Genomic DNA, 23,782 nt, shown 5'->3' with positions numbered 1-23,782 from the left:
TGAAAGAGCAGCGGCAAAAAAGTCTTGTCATAGCAGCAGACAAGTTTTTGAAGCTGCTTGTGCCTCCAACGTCCCCCGAACAACAAGATGCAGGGTCCTTCAGAGGTTTGCAGCTGTGCATACGCCATCCTGTCGACCTCCTCTATCCACTTCACACAAGCAGAAACGGCTCCAGTGGGCCAAATATTACATGAAGACTGATTTCAAAACTGTTTTGTTCACGGATGAGTGCCGTGCAGCGCTCGATGGTCCAGATGGATGGAGAGGAGGATGGCTGGTTGATGGACACCCCACGCAAACACGGCTACAGCGCCAACAAGGAGGAGATGGAGTAATGTTTTGGGCTGGAATCATGGGGAGAGAGATTGTCGGCCCCTTTAGGATCCCTGAAGGCGCTAAAGATGAACTCCATAATGTATGTGGATTTTCTCAAACAGCACTTCCTGCCATGGTTCAAGAAGAAGAACCGTGTATTTCACAGCAAGATCATTTTTCTGCATGATAATGCACCATCTCATGCTGCACATAAAACATCTGCATCTCTGGCTGATATGGGCATAAAAGGGGACAAACTTATGGTGTGACCCCCATGCTCCCCTGACCTCTACCCCATTCAGAACCTTTGGAGCATCATTTAAAGGAGTGTCTATGATGGCGGGAGGCAGTTCACATCTAAGCAACAGCTCTGGGAGGGTATTCTGTCCTCATGCAAAACAATTGAAGTAGAAACCATCCAAAACCTGACAAATTCAATGGACGAGAGAGTTCAGAAGCTCCTTTCGAACAAGGGGTCCTATGTGAAAATGTAACATCACCTAGAATAAAGTTTTGAGTTGAAAACTGTTTGATTTCAGTTTCTAACGACCTGCTAATGCTTATAATTTCAAAAATGACCATTTTTTTGGTCTTTATTAAAATGAAAAGGTTGATCGAAAAGTTTGGGGGATCTAAGAGTGTGGCAACCCAGTAGTCATGATTACTTCGAATTCTGACAATATGAGGGTCATGCTGCAGGTAGTGCAGCAAGAAGGCACTTATGTGTCTTGCGCATCTCGGAGCCCCAAAATTATTTTCCGGGCTAGATTCAGCTAAAAATTATTATTAATTTTAAATCTGGTGAAGCTTTAGTATAGATGGCCTAATAGGATCAGAGCTGCACACTGCTACAAAGCCCAAATTATTTTCCAGTCAAGATACAGATAAACATGATTAGTAATTTTAAATCTGGTGGAGCTTATTATAGATGGCCTAATAGAATCAGTGCTGCACACTGCTACAAAGCCCAAATTATTTTCCAGCCAAGATACAGATAGACATGATTAGTAATTTGAAAGCTTAAAACGGTTGGTAGGGTGATTTTAACCAATCATCAAGCTTTTACTCTCCCCAGGATGACACAGGGGTAGATAAGTCGTTTCGGATCCATGATTTGTTCATCTTTATGAACGTGAGTCTGTCTACATTATCAGTGGAGAGCCGCGTGCGCTTATCTGTCAGCACACCACCAGCAGCGCTGAACACACGTTCAGACAGAACGCTGGCTGCGGGGCTTGACAAGATCTCCAAGGCGTAAGTGGCTAACTCCGGCCATTTATCCAGATTGGAAGCCCAAAAAGAGCAAGGGTCCAGTGACACAGTCGTGGCTTCAATGTTTACTTGGAGATACTCCTGTACCATCGTCTCTAGGCGTTGACTATGTGTCAGACTTCTTGTCTCCTGTGGCCTTGCAAAGGATGGGCTAAAAAAGTGGTGAAATGATTCCGCATAATTGATGTTACCAGCAGATACTGTGGTTCTGTTACGGTTTGAGTGCTGAACACTTGACGGTCCCACGGTTGGCAAGTTGGAACTGTGAGATTCATTACGTGCACCACTGGTATTTTGTGGAAAAGAACATGTAAGATTCTGCAACAGTTTCTGCTGATACTCCTGCATGCGTGCATCCCTTTCTATGGCAGGAATAATTTCTGCAAATTTACTTTTGTACCGGGGATCTAACAGTGTGGCAACCCAGTAGTCAGGATTATTTCTAATTCTCACAATTCGAGGGTCATGTTGCAGGTAGTGCAGCAAGAAGGCACTCATGTGTGTTGCGCATCCAGGAGCACCAAGTCCCTGTTGTGTTGGTGGCGAGGTAACAATCATGCTTCCTTCCTCTGTCCTCTCCCCCCAACCTCGCACAACAGAAATGTGATCAAGTTCTCCCTCATCTGATGAGTCTTCCATCAGTTCGTCCTCCACTTCTTCCTGGGCTCCTGCACCTTCCTCACTAGTTTGGCTGCTACCATGCGCCCTGGTAAAACCATCTCCCCCACCATCACATGCCTGCCGCCTTGGTGCTGCCGACCGTCTGGACCTTGCTGATGTTAGCCCTTCCGCATACAACTCCTCCTCCTCTACTTCCTCCACCTCCTCTTGTGCCACCACCTGACTCCGAATTCTGTTTAACATGTGCTCCAGCATGTAAATCACCGGAATAGTCATGCTGATAATGGCATCGTCAGCACTAAACATCTTCGTCGCCATTTCAAAACTGTGCAGAAGGGTGCATAGGTCCCTGATCTGAGACCACTCCTCCAGCGTGATTTGCCCCACCTCTGGATCTCGTTGGCCCAGGCTATACGTCAGAACGTATTGCACCAGGGCTTGTCGGTGCTGCCACAGTCGCTGCAACATGTGCAGAGTTGAATTCCACCGGGTAGGCACATCGCATTTTAGCCGGTGAAGTGGCAGGCCCAACGACTTCTGTAGAGATGTAAGTCGCTGAGCTGCGGGATGCGAACGGCGAAAGTGAGCACACAGCGACCGTGCCCTCTGCAGAAGGCCATCTAGTCTGGGATAGTGGGCTAAAAATTGCTGGACAACCAGGTTCAACACGTGAGCCATACAAGGCACGTGTGTGACATTGCCCCGGCGAACTCCTCAGCTGTGTGACTCACATTTCCCAGACATTTCAATGTAAAAACCGCCTGATGACGTTGAGCCCTACTGCCAGCATAGTAAGGAGGTGTGCAGGATCCCTTCTGCGCAGTTAGAAAGCTTGTGGCATGACCAGACAGGCTTTGGGTGCAGGTGGAAGACCGAGAGGAGGTTGAGGAGGCAGAAGCAGTGGAGGAACTTTGACATAAAGAGGATTTACGCACAACTCGTGGGGACGGCAAGACTTGGACAGCAGCCCCTTGTCCTGCTGTCACCATAGTTACCCAGTGCACAGTCAGCGACATGTAACGCCCCTGTCCATGCCTACTCGTCCAAGTGTCTGTGGTGAAATGCACCCTGTCACACACAGAGTTTCTCAAAGAAGCGGTGATGTTGTTTGCGACATGCTGGTGGAGCGCAGGCACACCTTTCTTTGAGAAGTAGTGCCGACTGGGCATCTGGTACTGGGGCACTGCGACGGACATAAGGTCTCGAAAATCCTCTGTGTCCACCAGGCGGAAAGGCAGCATTTCTGTAGCCAAGAACTTGCAGATGGTGAAATTCAACCTCTTAGCTTTCTCATGGCTAGGAGGAAATGGTCTTTTACTTGTCCACATCTGAGGGACCGAGGGCTGGCTATTGTGCTTAGACGGGGTTGATAAGGGTGTCCCCGGCAAACTGCCGGTCTGTGAGGAAGATGCAGGCGGACATGTTAGGTTGCCTTGATCCAAAGGTGGTGCTATCGATGTCGGACAGCGCTCAACATCAGCTGGTGTTACCACCTCCAAAGAAATTGATGACTTGGCAATCACGCTGGCTGTTGCGGGTAAAGAGGTGGCAGGTCTGCGCCCCAAAACAGGTGTGACTGCTGTCCCCCCAGTCACAGAGGATGAAGAGGCCGCGGATGCAGAAAGATATGGCAGACGGTGGTTGGCCCGGCCGGCTAGGCCGCATTGTAGCACACTGAGCTTCCCACTGCAACTTATGCTTCATGTCCATGTGCCGGTTCATGCATGAAGTACTCAAACTATATATTTTTTGGCCTCTACTTAGCTTTTGCTGACAAATGTTACAGATAACATGAGTTGGGTCATCTTTATCGATCTGAAAAAATGCCCAGGCTATGCAAGGCTTAGCACCCATGCGACCTGAAGAGCCACCACGACTTGTGGTGAGAGGCAGAGTTGTGTTTGAGGATGCAGTTGTTGACGTGCTTCCAGTACTACTTCTCTGTCCAGGAAGGCGCAACCTGACCTCGTCGTCACTAGCATCTTCCTCCACCTCCTCTGCTGACCTCATCTCTTGACTGACTGTGGGTTGACAGTAAGTGGATCTCCAACCTCATCATCATCACCCTGTGCGTTATCACACCCGTCGTCCTCAGAGCCAACCTGTTCCTGCCCTGACAAAAAACTAAAGTTGTCGCTCCAATCAGGTATTTGAGTCTTATCATCGTCTTCCTCATTGTCTCCACCAACAGAAGTTACAGTTTGGGAATGAGGGTCTACATTATGGTCAGAACCTTCTGCGTCTGGTCCTGGATCCGACTCATAAAGATTCTGGGCATCAGTGCAGATCATTTCCTCGTCTGGATTCACAGAAGCGCTGGAGTCGACCTCTGATTCCCAGGCTATAGTATGAGTAAACAGCTCTGCAGACTCAACCATCTGTTCTACCTCATACTCAGACGGGCAGCTGGAGATTTGGGAGCTGTGAGGAAGCAAGTGCGATTGGGGTGACACCTTTGAGGACTGGAGTATTTGTGATGTTGAAGTTGATGTGGAGGAGAGCCCACTTAAAGGAGCACTTGATATCCGTTGAAGCACCTGCTGTTTTTGTGCCTCATCTGGAATTTGTAGCGATTGACGTGGCCGTAAGAAAGGGATCTTATCACATTGTCCGCTAAAAGAAGTAGACATTTTAGTTTGGCTGGAAGATCTTTCTTCTGCAGATGTTACTGTTGCTTTAACACCTACCGCACGGACACAACCTTTTTTCCCCTTCCTAACACGCCTATTCCCCTTTCCACCAGCAGCATCCCTTTTTCCACTCATTTTGGTGGTTAATTAATTAACAACTCTGGAGTTGTTTGCACAAAAAAACAATGGATGGGAACCGAGCAGAGCTGAGTGGCCAAACTGTGGTATTAGGCCAAAACTATTGGCTGGGTTAGATGCAGAAAAAAATTATATTCAATTTTTAACCTGATGGATGTCAGTATAGATGGACTAATAGAGAAAGTCCCACACACTGCTAGAAGGCCAAATATTTTTTCAGAGCTAGATGCAGAAAAAAATATATTCAGTTTGCAACCTGATGGAGGTCTGTATAGATGGATTAATAGAACAAGTCCCACACACAGCTAGAAGCCCAATATTTTTTCAGAGGTAGATGCAGAAAAAAATATATTCAGTTTGCAACCTGATGGAGGTCAGTATATATGGACTAATACAACAAGTCCCACACACAGCTAGAAGCCCAATATTTTTTCAGAGGTAGATGCAGAAAAAAATATATTCAGTTTGCAACCTGATGGAGGTCTGTATAGATGGATTAATAGAGCAAGTCCCACAGACAGCTAGAAGCCCAATATTTTTTCAGAGGTAGATGCAGAAAAAAATATATTCAGTTTGCAACCTGATAGAGGTCAGCAAAGATGGACTAATACAACAAGTCCCACACACAGCTAGAAGCCCAATATTTTTTCAGAGGTAGATGCAGAAAAAAATATATTCAGTTTGCAACCTGATAGAGGTCAGCAAAGATGGACTAATACAACAAGTCCCACACACAGCTAGAAGCCCAATATTTTTTCAGAGGTAGATGCAGAAAAAAATATATTCAGTTTGCAACCTGATGGAGGTCTGTATAGATGGATTAATAGAACAAGTCCCACACACAGCTAGAAGCCCAATATTTTTTCAGAGGTAGATGCAGAAAAAATATATTCAGTTTGCAACCTGATAGAGGTCAGTATAGATGGACTAATACAACAAGTCCCACACACAGCTAGAAGCCCAATATTTTTTCAGAGGTAGATGCAGAAAAAAATATATTCAGTTTGCAACCTGATGGAGGTCTGTATAGATGGATTAATAGAACAAGTCCCACACACAGCTAGAAGCCCAATATTTTTTCAGAGGTAGATGCAGAAAAAAATATATTCAGTATGCAACCTGATAGAGGTCAGTATAGATGGACTAATACAACAAGTCCCACACACAGCTAGAAGCCCAATATTTTTTCAGAGGTAAATGCAGAAAAAAATATATTCAGTTTGCAACCTGATGGAGGTCTGTATAGATGGATTAATAGAACAAGTCCCACACACAGCTAGAAGCCCAATATTTTTTCATAGGTAGATGCAGAAAAAATATATTCAGTTTGCAACCTGATGGAGGTCTGTATAGATGGATTAATAGAACAAGTCCCACACACAGCTAGAAGCCCAATATTTTTTCAGAGGTAGATGCAGAAAAAAATATATTCAGTTTGCAACCTGATGGAGGTCAGTATAGATGGACTAATACAACAAGTCCCACACACAGCTAGAAGCCCAATATTTTTTCAGAGGTAGATGCAGAAAAAAATATATTCAGTTTGCAACCTGATGGAGGTCTGTATAGATGGACTAATACAACAAGTCCCACACACAGCTAGAAGCCCAATATTTTTTCAGAGGTAGATGCAGAAAAAAATATATTCAGTTTGCAACCTGATGGAGGTCATTATAGATGGACTAATACAACAAGTCCCACACACAGCTAGAAGCCCAATATTTTTTCAGAGGTAAATGCAGAAAAAAATATATTCAGTTTGCAACCTGATGGAGGTCTGTATAGATGGATTAATAGAACAAGTCCCACACACAGCTAGAAGCCCAATATTTTTTCAGTGGTAGATGAAGAAAAAAATATATGCAGTTTGCAACCTGATGGAGGTCAGTATAGATGGACTAATACAACAAGTCCCACACACAGCTAGAAGCCCAATATTTTTACAGAGGTAGATGCAGAAAAAAATATATTCAGTTTGCAACCTGATGGAGGTCTGTATAGATGGATTAATAGAACAAGTCCCACACACAGCTAGAAGCCCAATATTTTTTCAGAGGTAGATGAAGAAAAAAATAAATGCAGTTTGCAACCTGATGGCTGTCAGTATAGATGGACTAATACAACAAGTCCCACACACAGCTAGAAGCCCAATATTTTTTCAGAGCTAGATGCAGAAAAAAATTATATTAAATTTGCAACCTGATGGAGGTCAGTATAGATGGACTAATAGAATGATGCTATGCCCAAAAGATTTTACTTCACTAGGTGCAGTAAAAAAATTGGTATTCTATACACAGGTGGTATATCTTGCAACACAGATAGGCTACTCCACTGACTAACACACTCTGCAATAGGCCAAAAAGGATTAGCTTTGCTAGATTCAGCCAAATGCTGTGAAAAAAACTTGCACAGCACTGGCACAGACCTGCCTGGCAAAAACTGATAGGAACTGATGTAACCTAGTCCTGAAAAGGACTCCAATTACAATTAGTCTTTACTCCCACAATCTATCTATTTAAGAGCACAGACCTGCCTGATAAAAGTCATAGGAAATGCTGTAACCTAGTCCTTAAAAGGACTGCAATCACAACTATTCCCTACTCCCAAGCTATCTGTAGATTTGTGCGAAAATTGGCTTGAAATTAACAAGGTATAGCGCACTCAGCAACAGCGGTGCCGTCTAACACGCAGCTGCAGCAGTGAGAAAATGGTGGCGACGGGGAAAATGGCTTGGTCTTATCGGGCAAGGACATGTGACATACACTGCCAATGACACATGCCCTTGCTTGTGTGAAAAAAAGCACTTCGCTCCGTGTGTGCGCTGCTGATAGGCTGACAGATTGCACCTCCCCACTGTAAATGCGGGAAAGAGAAAAAAAAAATGGAGATCTTCATTGTTCCTGCTGAGATCCATCCCCTGACCCTCCCCCCACCCCGCTGTACACTCAAACTGCGTATTAACATTAATTTTCATCATTACTGAGAAAAAATCCAGTTATGATTTTGGTGCACGAACAGTTCTCGAACATAACCTCGAACAGCCGAATTTTTCTCAAATTGTTCGTGTTCGCCGAACGGCTCGAACACCGCCCAAAACAGCTCGAATTTGAGATTGGCGAACAGTTCGAGTAGAACAACGCTCATCTCTAGTTACTAGAATATATGTGCATACAGAGGAATCATGAGTCTTAATACAAGAAAATAAACATCCTGTATTAAGTGCTTTCAGTTTAATCTTGTTGTGCTTTGAAGTGCCAAATTTGATAATTTAATTGCTTCTCACAGTTATAAGGTCATATCTTTGTTCCATTATTCTCACTCGGGCCTTGCAATCTAGCATCTCAGGCTCGCTATTTTCTTGAATACTGAATAATTAAACCTTCCTGTTCTTTGATATTTTCAAGCACTCAAAAAATTACACTTGCAACAAACTTGTGTTTACATTTTGACAAAAAAAGTTTTGCTTGTCAGCAGCTAGAAATTACGTGAATGCATATAGGATATACATTATTTGTGAGTTTTAAATGCTGCATAGGCTTAGATGCTGTATTGATTGAAGTAAAACCTTTTTTGTAGATATCATCCATTTAGAAATTTAAATGCCAAGTGAAAAAGTTGGCAAGAATAACACTGAGTACAGAATAATCTGAAAACTTTTCTTAACATTTATAATATAGAATTCCCAAATAAATTCTTGTTGAAGCGCTGCCTTATTGATGTACAGTCATATAGACCATAAAAAATCATAGGAAAATATATAACTTCAGTATACATTTTATGATGCAATACTTACAGTATCCTTGGACATTTAGTACATTGAAAGTAAATTAACTAATTCATCCCCATTGTCTTTTATTAAAGAGTTTCTCCACTACCTTGACTCAGTTATTGGTTTTGCCATAAATGCTTAAGAAAAATGCTTTTAAATAACCCCATATATCTTTTCTGCCCAGTTTCATGTTCTATACCTCCCTGCTTCACTTCCAGCTCTGTTGTCATAGTAATCATTTCCTTTTTAGAATCTCATGCTCACTTCTTACTGCATTTCCCATCATTCATTGTTCTGGGCTGAAAGTCAGCAGTGAGCAAACCCCTGTTAGCTCTGACTAAGCACCTCCAACTCCTCCCCGAGCATCACACAAAACATCAGCACAATCTCATGTAAAGGACACTGCATTGAATAGAAGCATTGCACAAAGCACCAGAACACGAGTTCTGGCAATAAAGATTATTGCGAACTCTCCCTCCTTAACATGGATGATGGGATGGTGGGATAAAAGATGGGATGGCTATATGATTAGATGGTATAGATCAATGGATGGATTAATTGGGTGAGATCTGAATGTACTCATATTATACCGAAAATACAGCAGTTTGTATATATATTGCAAAGGGTATACAGCACTGTTTGCACATGTGTATAAATCCTGCTGTATACATACAGATTCAAGGAAGAGCTGGCAAGATTAACAGAAACTGAGTGCACTCTGATGAATGTAGCTGCACCCACCCATCAGTTTCCATAGCCCACAACTCCTCTTCTTTCAAACCCATGTGACAAGGCCAGCCCACCCTCACTAGTTTCCAGGACTTGGAAGTGAGACAGAATCTGATGAGACATCACAGGAAGCCAGGAGATTCTCAGCCAGAGATTATGTGACAAGAAGAGCCACTAAAGTTACAGAAGAATTTGACAAAGAAAGGTATATATTGAAATCCTTATCTATGGCAGTTACATGAAAGGGACACGAAAATTAGTGGCCAACCTCTTTAAGGTTAAGGGTTATAAAAATCTACTAATACACTTTTTAAATGTTCTGGTAGAGATTAGTACTGTGTACAGATGAACAAGTGATTCTAAAAGAATTTATTTGACTATGAATATCCACCCCCAAAATTTTATTTTAGCAAACCCAAATTTGCGTGGATTTCATTTGCAGAAATCCAGCAAAATTGTAGTTAACAGGTAGGATCAGGAAGGAGTTAAATAAAACAATAAAAACTCCTCGGCCTTCCCCATACCTGTCAGACCACAACTTTTCTTTCTTCTTCTGCCTCCAGTCTTCCCATGAGTACAGCTGCTGACACAGTTATGTGAGACACGTTGCAAGTCAATGAAATGTGTTGTATGCTGCGTGACCATTTGGAGCCTAGTAAGGTTGAAGGGAGAATAAGAGGAGAGAAGAGCTGGTTGGGAGAAAGAATGGAATTTGTGGTGTCAGGATAGGTATAGGGAAGGCAAAGGAGAGGTGAATAGAAGAATTGATAATTTTTTTACACCCTCACTAGCAAATTTGTGTTGTTTTGAACCTGTTTGAAGATTTTACAGAATCTGCCTAAATCAAATTTTGGGAGATGCACTGCATTAAAACTCACCACTGCAATAAGATATGTCTCCTCAACCATTTCAGGATTGGGACATTTTCCCCCATTTCTGATTTTTTTTGCTGATGTTAGGTGAAAATGAAAACCCAAAAAAAAACATGTTTATTTTTCAGAATTTTTTGCTTGTTTTTGCATATTTCCGGCTACATTTTGATTAGATGTGGGAGGCGTTCACTAAAAGTGATTTGAGGGAGATCATTTAGCTGGAATGTGTCTTTGCTTAGCAATTCATGTATTTAGTTCTATATACAGAAGGGAAAATGAGTGTTTGATACTCTGTCGATTTTGCAAGTTTTCCAACCTACAAAGGATGGTGAGGTCTGTAATTTTTATCGTAGGTACAATTCAACTGTGAGAGACAGAATCTTTAAAAAATATCCAGAAAATCACATTGTATGGTTTTTACATAACTAATTGGCATTTTATTGCATGACTAAGTATTTGATACAATTGAAAAATAGAACTTAATATTGGGCACATAAACCTTTGTTTGCAGTCACAGAGGTCAGCTGTCTCCTGTAGTTCTTGACCAAGTTTGCACACACTGCAGCAGGGATTATGGCCCACTCCTCCATACAGATCTTCTCCAGATCTTTCAGATTTCATGGCTGTCGCTGGGTAACATTGAGTTTCAGCTTCCTCCAAAGATTTTCTATTAGGTTCAGGTCTGGAAACTGGCTAGGCCACTCCAATATCTTGAAATGCTTCTTATGGAGCCACTCCTTAGTTGCTCTGGCTCTGTGTTTTGAATCATTGTCATGCTGGAAGACCCAGTCACGACCCATCTTCAATGCTTACTGGGGGAAGGAGGTTGTTGGCCAAAATCTTGCATTATATGGCCCCATCCATCCTCCCTTCAAAACGGTGCAGTCGTCCTGTCCCTTTTGCAGAAAAGCACCCCCAAAGTATGGTTTCCCCTTCCATGCTTCACAATTGGAATGATATTCTTGAATTGTACTCATCCTTCTTCTTCCTCCAAACACAGCGAGGGGAGTTTATACCAAAAAAATATTTTTATCTTATCTGACCACATGACCTACTTTCATGCTGTCTCTGGATCATCCTGATGGTCATTGCTGAACTTAAAACAAGCCTGGAGATGTGCTGGCGTGAGCATGAGAACTGTGCATGCCCTGCAGGATTTTAATCCACGATTGCATAGTGTGTTACTAACGGTAATGTTTGAAACTGTGGTCCCAGCATTCTTCAGGTAATTTACCAGGTCCTCCTATGTAATTCTGAGCTGATTCATGACCTTTCTCAGAATCATTCCTACCCCATGAGGTGAGATATTGCATAGAGCCCCAGACCGAGGAAGATTGACAGTCATCTTTTGTTTCTTCCATTTTATAATAATTGTGCCAACAGTTGTTGCCTTCTCACCAAGCTGCTTGCCTATTGTCCTGTAGCCCATCACAGCCTTGTGCAGGTCTACAATTTTGTACCTGGTGTGCTTAGACAGCTTTTTGGTCTTGGCCATGGTGAAGAAATTGAAGTTTGATTGATTGAGTGTGTGATCAGGTGTCTTTTATACAGGTAATGAGTTCAAATAGGTGCAATTAGTACAGGTAATGAGTGCAGAGTAGGAGGGCTAAGAGGAGTAAGAAAAACTATCAAGACTATGAGAGGCAAAATTCTTGTTGTTTGGTAGATGATCATGCAATAAAATGCAATTTAATTATTTTTTTCTCTTACTAATGTGATACAGCAAACCACATCTCAGCTTGAAATTTTTTGGTGCATATATTCTGCTGTATACAGGCCTCATCGACAGTAAAAGATCTAAATTCTCTGTTACTAATTTGATACAGCAGGCCACATTTCAGCTTGACATTTTCTGGTGGTGAAATTCAGCTGTATCCAGAGCTTGTCCACAGTAAAAAAAAATCTAATTTTCTTCTCTTATTAATGTGATACAGCAGGCCACATCTCAGCTTGATATTTTTTGGCGCATATATTCTGCTATATATAGGCCCCTTCCACAGTAAAAAAAATATTTCTTCTGTTGCTAATGTGATACAGCATACCACACCTCAGCTTGAAATTTTCTGGTGGTGAAATTCAGCTTTATCCAGAGCTCATCTACAGTAAAGAAAATCAATTTTTTTTATATTATTAACATGATACAGCAGGCCACATCTCCGCTTGAAATTTTTTGGGCGCATATATTTTGCTGTATACAGGCCTCGTCCACAGTAAAAAATCTAATTTTTTGTTTCTAATAGAGTGCTCCAACCACAATATCTGAGCAACATGAGTGGGAAAAAGCGAGGTTGTGGTGGAAGGTGGAATGGGCTTGATGTTGAAGGTGTACGTGAGGTAGGTGGTATTGTTAGTGAAAGCTCTACCAAACCAACATCATCATGTCCTATCCAAAGACAGCTGACAACTTCTGTTACTGGATGGGCTACTCCACTCTCTTCTTTGGCAGCCTCACAGCAGTACACATTGTAGATGAGGGTCAGAAAGAGCATGTGCTCCAGTGGATGGGAAGCGCTGCATCAAGTGGCCTGTCCTCCTCTTCCTTTACCTCAACATCACACACAGTACAGTCCTCAAGGCGGCGCCCCAATTACCCTTGTTTCCACCCACGTCCCAACTGTCCAATCGCCCAACTGACTGTAGGGAACCACAGATAGGTGAGTCTGCAGAACTGTTCACACATTCTACGCCGTGGGCATCGGAGGTCTGCTCCAAAGATTCACAGACTTAATAAGAGGAAAGCATCTGCACCGATGCCCTAATTTTTTTATGTTGGATAAGGGGCCGGACGAAGTAGGGTCCGAGCTGAATCCTGACCCTCCTCGCCAGATGTTAACCCCCATGAGGGAGTTCATTCTGATGATCAACTGCCACTTGAGGAGCACGCAGACTGTACTGTGCTGTCAGGGCAGGAAGAGGAGGAGGGTGACTTTCAGGGCAAGGAATGGGAGAACAGAGGGGTTGATGATGAAGTTGTAAATCACACTTGGTGTGAATCCAGAGGCATGCAGCTAAGTAGCTCATTTGATGAGGTGGAGGAGGAAGACAAAAGAGGTTACATTGCGACCTACCGCACAGACACAAAGTGATTCAACCATGCCAAGCACTGCATCCTCAGACACAACTGTGGCTGTGGCCAGCAGCGGTCGCGGGTCTGCAGCTCACAGGGGCGGCAAGGGTTGTCTAGCCTGGGCCTTTTTGGAGACCTCAAAGGATGAGCCAACTCATGTTATTTGCCAACTTTGCAAAAAACTATTCAGCAGAGGGAAAAATTGCAATAATTAGACTACTACATGCATGAACCATCACATTTGATCAACATGCGTTACTGCGATAAAATACGGACCAGCGGGTCTCACCAATCATCGGCCGCCCCATTAACCACATCTGCTGCTTCTTCCTAATCCCTCAACGTGCCAAGTGTTGTCATACAGGTCTCTGGCTGCAGAACCTCCACTTGTTTACCCACTCCAGTAAGGTTGAGTGAGAGCCCGTCAGCCGTAATGGAAGTGGACATGTCTGCTGTTTGCGCTCCACCGAGCACACATCTTTCTCAATACACTGTAACATCTCCACCTGCACCTCACTAATGGTCCAGCATTTTGTCGTGTTCACCCTATTCTACCCACTCTCAGCACTGCAGCCAGCCCTCGGTCCCGCAGTTGTGGTGACATAAATCATTGTTTCATCCTACACATGACAAAGCTAAGAGGTTGAACTACACAATCTCCAATCTGTTGACCATGGAAATGCTGCCTTTCTGTCTGGTGGATACAGACGGTTTATGAAAGCTGATGGCTGTCGCAGTTCCCCAGTACCAGTTGCCCAGTCGCCATTATTTGTCTAAAAAAGCTGTGTCTGCTCTACACCAGCATTTGTCAGACAACATCACCCATTCCTTGTCTAAATCTACGTCTGCCAGGGTGCATTTCACCACTGACACCTGGACAATTAAGCATGGCCAGGGGAGTTACATCTCGCTGACTGACACTGGGTGATTCTGGTGGCTGTGGAGGCAGGCAGGGAAGGGGCTGCTCCACGAGTCTTTGAATCCCCAAAGGCCTGCGGGACAAACATCTGTATCGAACACTTCCTCCACTGCTTCTCCCTCCTCCACCTTCTCTAGGGCCACCACCTGGGCCCTCAACCTCTGCCTTAATGAGACACGTGTTCCAACAGTGCAGAGCGAATCCCCATGACCTCTGTACTGCGCAGCTCACTGCAATCAGGCAATATTAAACTTAATACTGTATGTCTTGAAGATCGCAGTCACACAGGTGAGGAGTTGTGGACGGCTATCCAGGCTGAGTTTGAGCAGTGGCTGTCTCCACTGAACCTTGTGCCAGTGAAGGCCGTGTGCAATAATGGAGCGACCCTGGTGGTGGTCCTACGACGGGGCACACACGTGCCTTGCATGACTCATGTCTTCAACCTGGTGGTAAAGCAATTTCTCCGCCACTATCCTGGCCTGGATGCACTGCTGCAGAAAACACGGTTGCTGTTTGCACCCCGCCGGTCATCGACTTGCATCATTATAGAGGTCTTTCACCCTACCGATTAATCGGTAGATATGCAATGTGCAGATAAGGTGGAATCCCACTCTGCACATGTTGCAGTGATGAGCTCTGATGCAGTATCTCATGTTGAATAGCCTGGGCCAATGCAGTACAAACATGGGGCAAATCAGGTTTGCGGTGTGGGTACAGAATAAGTACCTCTGCATCCTTCTGCACAGTTTTGAAATGTCTACTAAGATGGTTAGCACTGACGATGTCATCATCAGCATGACTATTCTGGTCATCTACATGCTGGAGCAGACTTTGAATAACCTGCAGGAGAAGGTGGTGGTCCCAGAAGAAGAGGAGGAAGCAGAGAGGATGCAGAATGGATAACAATGTCTCAAAATTCCACACTGTTGCCACACAGGTGGGTGCCAAGGGAGGGTGTATTACAGCGATTGAGGGGGGCTGGTGATTCCAGACAAACTGTTAGAGAAGGGGCAGGAGCCAAAGAACAAATGGAGGAGGAGAGGTGATGGGTGAACAACAGTCAGGAGATGAGGAGGATAATCATCCCCTCTCTGTTGTTCATGGTTGGCGGGAGGGTACGGAGGAAACAGCCACCAACAGAACATGGGCTTGGACCTCATGAAAGCGCCCGACACATGAGTGCCTTCTTGATGCACTATTTACAACATGATCCCCGTATTGTTAGGATTCGACATTGGCTTACCACTCTGTTAGATCCACCGTACAAGAGTAAATTGTACTAGATACTTCCCCCGATGGAAAAGGACCAACACATGCTGGAGTATTGAAACACGCTTTTAGACAACCTTAAGAGAGGTTTTCCCAAAGACAGAAGTGAGGCACACAATGTGCATCGCAGCTCTACACTTCTAACCTCAGCAATGTCAATTCCTCAATGCAAAACCATTGGCAGCAGCAGCAGTGTCAGTGGCAGAAGCAAATTCTGTGAGTCGTTTCACACATTTTTTAGACAAGCTCCACCAGCACAACAGAGTACAAATCTGACATGTGGTGAATGACTGGAGAAGATGGTGCAGAAGTATCTCGAGCTGAATATCAATACCAGTTGGGAGGGTTTGGACCCTTTTATATTTTAGTCTTCAAAAATGGAAGAGTGGCCTGAGCTCACATGTCACGTCTTGGAGGTTTTGTCTATGCCGTCACCCAGTGTTCTCTCAGAATGTGTCTTCAGTGCTGCTGGTTGTGTCCTGACAGATAAGCACATCCGGCTGTCCCCTGAATGTGTAGACCACCTAACTTTCATCAAGATGAACAAGTCATGGATCTCCAAGGACATTTGCACCCCAATCGCAGACTGTGCAGACTAGACAATGGTGTTGTTTTTTGTGTGCTGCATTGATCTCATGTAGTGTTGATCGAGCACTAAAATGCTCGGGTGCTCGAAGCTCGGGCCAAGCTCGCCGTGATACTCGGGTGCTCGATCCGAGCTACGAGCCCAATGTTAGTCTATGGGAGACCCGAGCATTTTTGCGGGGGCACCCCCGGCAGTCTTTTAAAAGACTAACAAGTGCCCAAAACGATAGTGACAGTGCTCAAATGACATGAGGACAGCATGGGGATCACCCCAGGAAGCATTTATGACCCCCAGGTCACTGCTGTCAACAACGTGGTCAGAGGTATTAAGCCACTTTTACGGGCTCACAATAAAACGTTCAAAAACGAAACTGAAACTTTTTTCCGGTGAAATATGTTAAGGAATTTCTTTTCCAGGGTAAAGACTTGTGTATAAGGTTAATAAATAACCAAAAACAAAAATACTCCTCCACTCCTTGGGCTATGTTCACAAGTAGCATTTTTTATGCGTTTTTGCACTTTTGTATTGCTTTCAACTGTGACAAATGCATTCACCGGGAAATGTCATTTTAACATTTTACAACCTTATCTGGCCATGTGCTGTGTGACACATGCATAAAGTGCTGAAAAGACATGGGAACAGCATGGGGAAAACCACTGGAAGCATCTCTGACACCCAGGTCACTGTCTAAAAGTGTGCACATCATAAGTGATCCTTGCCGCATCAGAAGATGCAGACTTGCAACTATCCCCATGCAAGTGGTAGTCCGAGGCAGTGTTCAATTGTACCTCCCCCATTCCTTGCAATACAAGCGCAAGTATGCAGCCTGCCACCCACCCACCCCCAGGCTGCAATACTATACTACTTTCTTGCACTTGAAATTGGGCCTTTTAGGCATGTGGAGGCGGAATCTGGCCACCACGTCATGGCTGCGTTGGCGGCCTGGAATCCATACTCAGTCCCCAGCCGCCCGGCGGCCGGGTGTCCATGCTCAGTACCCAGCCGTCCCGTGGCCGGGTGTCCACACACGATTCCCAGCCGCCTGGGGGCTGCCGGGTGTCCATAAATGGTCCCCAGCCGCCCCTATTTCTCCTTGGAAAATCCCCTCACACACTTTTCTTAGCCCGGTCTGCTTTAGGGCAGCATTGGACGAGCCCACCAGAGAACTAGACTCCTCCGGTGGGCTCTGGCTTCTCCATCAGGGGAGTTGAGAGTGCCAAGGTGAGGAGCATGATGATGATGACAGAAGTTAGCATCTGCTTTGTTTTCTTTCAATGCAAGTGTAAGTGTGCAGCCTGCCACCCACCCACCCCCTGACTGCAAAGCCATACTGCTAGCTTGCAATTGAAATGGGGCCTTTTAGTTTGGAGGAGGCCGAAGCTGGCCCCTACCTCATGGCTGCTTCGGCAGTGAGGTATCCATACTCAGTCCCCAGCCGCCCCTATTTGTCCTGGTGTGTCTTATACATAAGATTAAGCGCGTATACCAAAACATTACCTGTGCCCTCCCAAGTGCATTTAGTGGGAAGAAGAACCTATTCCGCTGTAGTGTGTGCGTGCCAAACCCCTGTTCATGGTACATGCGAAGATGCCTCCCACCCTGCACCTGTCGTTGCAGACTTGCAACTATCCCCGCTCAAGTCCTTGTCCCAGGGCGGTGTTCAATTGTACCTCTCCCATTCCTTGCAATGCAAGCCCAAGTACGCAGCCTGCCACCCACCCACCCCCAGGCTGCAAAACCATACTGCTTGCTTGCTTGCACTTTAAATTTGGCCTTTTAGGCATGTGGAGGTGGAATCTTGCCACCACGGCATGGCTGCGTTGGCGTCCTGGTATCCATACTCAGTCCCCAGCTGCCCGGTGGCCGGATGTCCCCGCTTGCTCCCCAGCCTCCATGGGACGGCCGGGAGTCCATGCTCGGTCCCCAGCCACCCCTATTTGTCCTGGTAACCTTTCCCACACTTTTCTTAGCCTGGCCTGCTTTAGGGCAGCATTGGCCGAGCCCACCAGACAACCAGACTCCTCCGGTGGGCCCTGGCTTCTACATCAGGGGAGTTGAGAGTGCCAAGGTGAGGAGCATGATGAGGATGATAGACGTTAGCATCTGCTTTGTTTTGTTGGAATGCAAGCGCATGTATGTAGTAGCGGCTAGGCCTGAGGAGGCCAGCGTTTTGGCGCATATCCTACCTCCTCCGAGGATTCCTGGATATTTTCCTGCTACTATTCAAGTTCTATGACTCCTGTTAAAACAAAGCTTCAGGTGATAAATGATGGATGAGGTGGTGGCAAAGAAGAAAGAGCAGGAGGAACAGGGACCATTCCCATCAATATCAGGCCTGTCAACCAGATATGTCTTGTAGGATATGTTTCTGTAACAAAAGGAGTGGTTCGGCTACACAGTTATAGGGCATACAGTGAGTGCAATGCCTACCAAAAATTTTGAGGCACACCAATGCCCCTTGCAAATGACATGGAGGTCAGAGGGCCTTAACTAAATCTTTTTTTCCATTTATAGCAACTGGGTCTCCTGTGCACTGTTGGCCTAAGCAGTGAATGGAAGGCTTTCCATAAATTATGAGGAACTGCAATGCCCCTTACAAGAGCCATGCAGTACAGCATATTACAAACATAAGTCCCATTATTGGGGAGTGGGTCTCCCATAGTATTTGCTTATGCCTTCCAAGCAAAAGCTTCCAAAAATTAGGACGGAGCAACTTGCAATGCCCCTTACAAGAACCATGCAGTACAGCATATTACAAACATAAGTCCCATTATTGGGGAGTGGGTCTCCCATAGGATTTGCTTATGCCTTCCAAGCCAAAGCTTCCAAAAATTAGGACGGAGCAACTTGCAATGCCCCTTACAAGAGCCATGCAGTACAGCATATTACAAACATAAGTCCCATTATTGCGGAGTGGGTCTCCCATAGGATTTGCTTATGCCTTCCAAGCAAAAGCTTCCAAAAATTAGGATAGAGCAACTTGCAATGCCCCTTACAAGAACCATGCAGTACAGCATATTACAAACATAAGTTACACTATTGCGGAGTGGGTCATCCATAGGATTTGCTTATGCCTTCCAAGCAAAAGCTTCCAAAAATTAGGACGGAGCAACTTGCAATGCCCCTTAGAAGAACCATGCAGTACAGCATATTACAAACATAAGTCCCATTATTGCGGAGTGGGTCTCCCATAGGATTTGCTTATGCCTTCCAAGCAAAAGCTTCCAAAAATTAGGATGGAGCAACTTGCAATGCCCCTTACAAGAACCATGCAGTACAGCATATTACAAACATAAGTCCCATTATTGGGGAGTGGGTCTCCCATAGGATTTGCTTATGCCTTCCAAGCAAAAGCTTCCAAAAATTAGGACGGAGCAACTTGCAATGCCCCTTACAAGAACCATGCAGTGCAGCATATTACAAACATAAGTCCCATTATTGCGGAGTGGGTCTCCCATAGGATTTGCTTATGCCTTCCAAGCAAAAGCTTCCAAAAATTAGGACGGAGCAACTTGCAGTGCCCCTTACAAGAACCATGCAGTGCAGCATATTACAAACATAAGTCCCATTATTGCGGAGTGGGTCTCCCATAGGATTTGCTTATGCCTTCCAAGCAAAAGCTTCCAAAAATTAGGACGGAGCAACTTGCAATGCCCCTTACAAGAACCATGCAGTAAAGCATATTACAAACATAAGTCCCATTATTGGGGAGTGGGTCTCCCATAGTATTTGCTTATGAAGTCCAAGCAAAAGCTGACAAAAATAAGGACGGAGGAACTTGCAATGCTGGCACCCTGGTGGTATAGTGGTGGTGGAGGCTGAGGATAAGAAGAAGAACATAAAACAGCTGAAATGAGGAAGCGTATACCCATGTGTGGGTGTGAAGTGGTGCATGTGAATACACCTCCCGAAATAACACAGTGGATTTGACTTTATGTTACTCTGCTGTCATTTGGTGGTGATGAGAAGTCTGGTCCAATCCAGTCCTTGTTCATTTTAATAAGGGTCAGCTTGTCAGCATTGTCAGTTGACAGGCGAGTGCGCTTATCAGTTATAATTCCCCCAGCGGCACTAAAAACACACTCCGATAACACGCTCTCGGATGGGCAGGCCAGGACGTCCAAGGCGTACAGAGCGAGTTATTTCCAAGTGTCCAGCTTTGATGCCCAATAATTAAAACCCACAGAGGAATCACGGAGGACGCTGGTACTGTCGGCAAGGTACTCCCTCACCATCTTTTGAAACTTTCCACTCCTTGTGAGAGTACCCCGCGGCTCAGGGCCTGTAAGCTGGGCGGGTGTCAGAAATCAGTCCCAGAATGTTGACAGTGTTCCCCTGCCTCTGCTGGATTGGAGATACATCTCTCTCGCCTGTACACCTTGGTTGGGCAACGAACTGTGACCTCTGCCGCTAGCATGTTCAGATGGGAATTTTTTTAAGAGTTCTGCAGCAAGGGCCTTCTGGTACTACCCCATTTTTGTAGACCTCTCCACCTCAGGAATAAGAGAGTGAAAGTTCTCCTTGTAGCGGGGGTCTAAAAGTGTCTCCAACCAGTAATGACTGTCACCCAACATTTTGACAACGCGAGGGTCACAGTTAAGGCAGCGTAACATAAAGTCAGCCATGAGTGCCAGACTGGTAACAGGCAAGATTTCCGTGTCCTCACCAAGATGACGACTGACCAAGCTCTCCTCCTCCTCCTCCTCCTCCTCCCCCCCTGTCCTCAGGCCACCCACGCTGAACCGACGGTATGACACTTGGACAGGTACTACCATCTACAGTGCATAATAGCAGCTCCTGTTCGTCCTCCTCCTCCTCCACCTATCCCTCATTGTCCCCCAATGCATGTTGGGATGAGATGAGGCTGGGCTGTGTGTAATCGCCCACTATGGCTTCTTGATCCATCTCATCATACTCTGGCTGCAATGCCTCCTCTTTAATTCTCTGCAGAGAGCGTTGCAAAATACAGACAAGTGGAATGCTGACACTAATGATGGCGTCATTGCCACTCACCATCTTGGTGGCCTCCTCAAAGTTTGTCAGGATGGTACATATGTCAGACATCCAGGTCCACTCCTGAGGTCTTATGTGTGGAGTCTGACCTGAATATCGACGACCTTGTTGCATCTGGTACTCCACAACTGCTCTCTTCTGCTCACAAATCCTTTGCAACATGTGGAGGGTAGAGTTCCAATGTGTGGGGACATCACACACCAGTCGGTGAGCCGGAAGCTGCAAACGCTGCTGCAACACAGCAAGGCCAGCGGAAGCTGTAGCCGACTTGCGAAAATGAGCTGACAGGTGGCGTACTTTCACTAGCAGATCTGGCAACTCGGGGTACGATTTAAGAAACCGCTGAACCACGAGGTTAAGCACATGAGCCAGGCATGGTACGTGTGTGATCTCACCTTGCCTCAGAGCCGCCACCAGGTTACGGCCATTGTCACACACGACCATGCCGGGATGTAGGTTCAGCGGTCTCAGCTGTCCACAACTCACAAGCAGTGTGAGCTTTATCACCTAAGCTTATGAGTTTCAGCACAGCCTGTTGCCGCTTGGCGGAGGCTGTACTGCAGTGCTTCCAGCTTGTAACTGATGTGCTGATATCTGAGATGGAGGCTGAACATGAGGAGGAGGAGGAGGATGATGTGCAGGAGCTATACACTGTGGGGGCAACTATGACTGACATAGGGCCCGCAATCCTCTGTGTGGGGAGGACGTGTTCCGTCCCATGGTCCGACTGGGTCCCGGCTTCCACTATGTTTACCCAGTGTGCCGTCAGAGAGATGTACCGTCCCTGGCCACAAGCACTTGTCCACGTGTCCGTTGTCAGGTGGACTCTCCCAGTAACTGCGTTGTTGAGGGCACGGCAGATGCTTTGGGACACGTGCTTGTGTAGTGCGGGGATGGCACACCGGACAAAATAGTGTCGGCTGGGGACCGAGTACCGAGGGACGGCCACCGCCATAAGATTGCAGAAGGATTCCGTCTCCACCAGCCTAAAAGGCAGCATTTCCAACGCAAGCAGTCGTGAAATGTGCGAATTTAGGACTGCGGCCTGTGGGGCGTTAGCTGCGAATTTCCGCTTTCGTTCAAAGGTCTGGGATATGGACAATTGAGCGCTGCGGTGTGACGTGGACGTGGACGTTGATGCTGTTTCTTGAGAAACTGCCATAACACATGAAGACTGAGAGGAGGGGGCATCTTTACATGCAGTATGGACAGGGGATTGCCTTGCACACACAACAGGGGGATCTATTGCACGCACAACAGTGGAAGAAGCAGTGGTGACACCCGCTGACACTGATCGTGGACCCTGGCTTTCGCCCCACAAAGTCGGGTGCTTTGCTGCCATGTGCCACTAGGGTATACCAGACTTTTTAAAATAGATATAATTGCGGCTGAACAGTGAGCGACACACTCAAACTGTGTTTTTTTAGATACCAAAGGCCCAAAACTGGATAGTACAGAGATTTGATCCGTTGAACTGCAAAACCACACTGGGATTTGTCGGGCCTACACCAGATTATTTTCAACAGATATATTTTTGTGTCACAACAGTCAGGAGACACTACTGTTTTTCTTTACAGAAAATATACCAAAACCTGAATAATAGAGATTTTTTACCGTGGGATGGAAAAACCACAGTTATTGTTTACTGGGGTATACCAGACTTTTTTAAATAGATATAATTGCGGCTGAACAGTTAGCGACACACTCAAATTGTGTTTTTTTAGATACCAAAGGCCCAAAACAGGATAGTATAGAGATTTGACCGGTTGAACTGCAAAACCACACTGGGATTTGTCGGGCCTACACCAGACTATTTTCAACAGATATATTTTTGTGTCACAACAGTCAGGAGACACTACTGTTTTTCTTTACGGAAAATATACCAAAACCTGAATAATAGAGATTTTTTACCGTGGGATGGCAAAACCACAGATATTGTTTACTGGGGTATACCTGACTTTTTTAAATAGATATAATTGCGGCTGAACAGTGAGCGACACACTCAAACTGTGTTTTTTTAGATACCAAATGGACCAAAAGTGGATAGTACAGAGGTTTGAACCGTGGAAGTGCAAAACAGCACTTCTGTTTCTCTAGCCTCCACCTGACTATTTTAAACAGATATATTTGTGTCTGAAAAATCAGAGACACGCTTTTTTTTTTGGGGGGGGGACGACACACCAAAAGGTTAATAAGACGGGCATTTGTACAGTGTGAAGGAGGAAAAAAAAAGAGTATTTAGATGAAAAAAAAGGATTTTTCCTGTCCCCTGAGACCTGGAGCTAAGTCCAGCAATTTTAGCAACAGGAGCAGCACACAGGACTGTAATGCAGCGTTTGCTGGTATAACCACTGCATCTCCAATACAGCCTGCCTGCCTGATATCTGGGATGGATATTAGTCCTGAGAATGACTGTTTGTTTGATCTGGCAGCCTTTACACACCCTACACTAACTATTTTGCAGTTTATATCTCTCCCTAAATCAGCAGCGCTGTCCCTACACTGTCTGATCCGGAGCGACTCTGTCCAAGATGGCGGCGCCCGGTTTTAAATACTCGAGGTGACGCTGTGCGGCCAGCCAA

The sequence above is a fragment of the Phyllobates terribilis genome, unplaced genomic scaffold, assembly GCF_046119375.1.
Source record: "Phyllobates terribilis strain yellow unplaced genomic scaffold, ASM4611937v1 Scaffold_7__3_contigs__length_470593459, whole genome shotgun sequence".
Classification (NCBI taxonomy): Eukaryota; Metazoa; Chordata; class Amphibia; order Anura; family Dendrobatidae; genus Phyllobates; species Phyllobates terribilis.
This window is presented reverse-complemented; position numbering follows the sequence as displayed.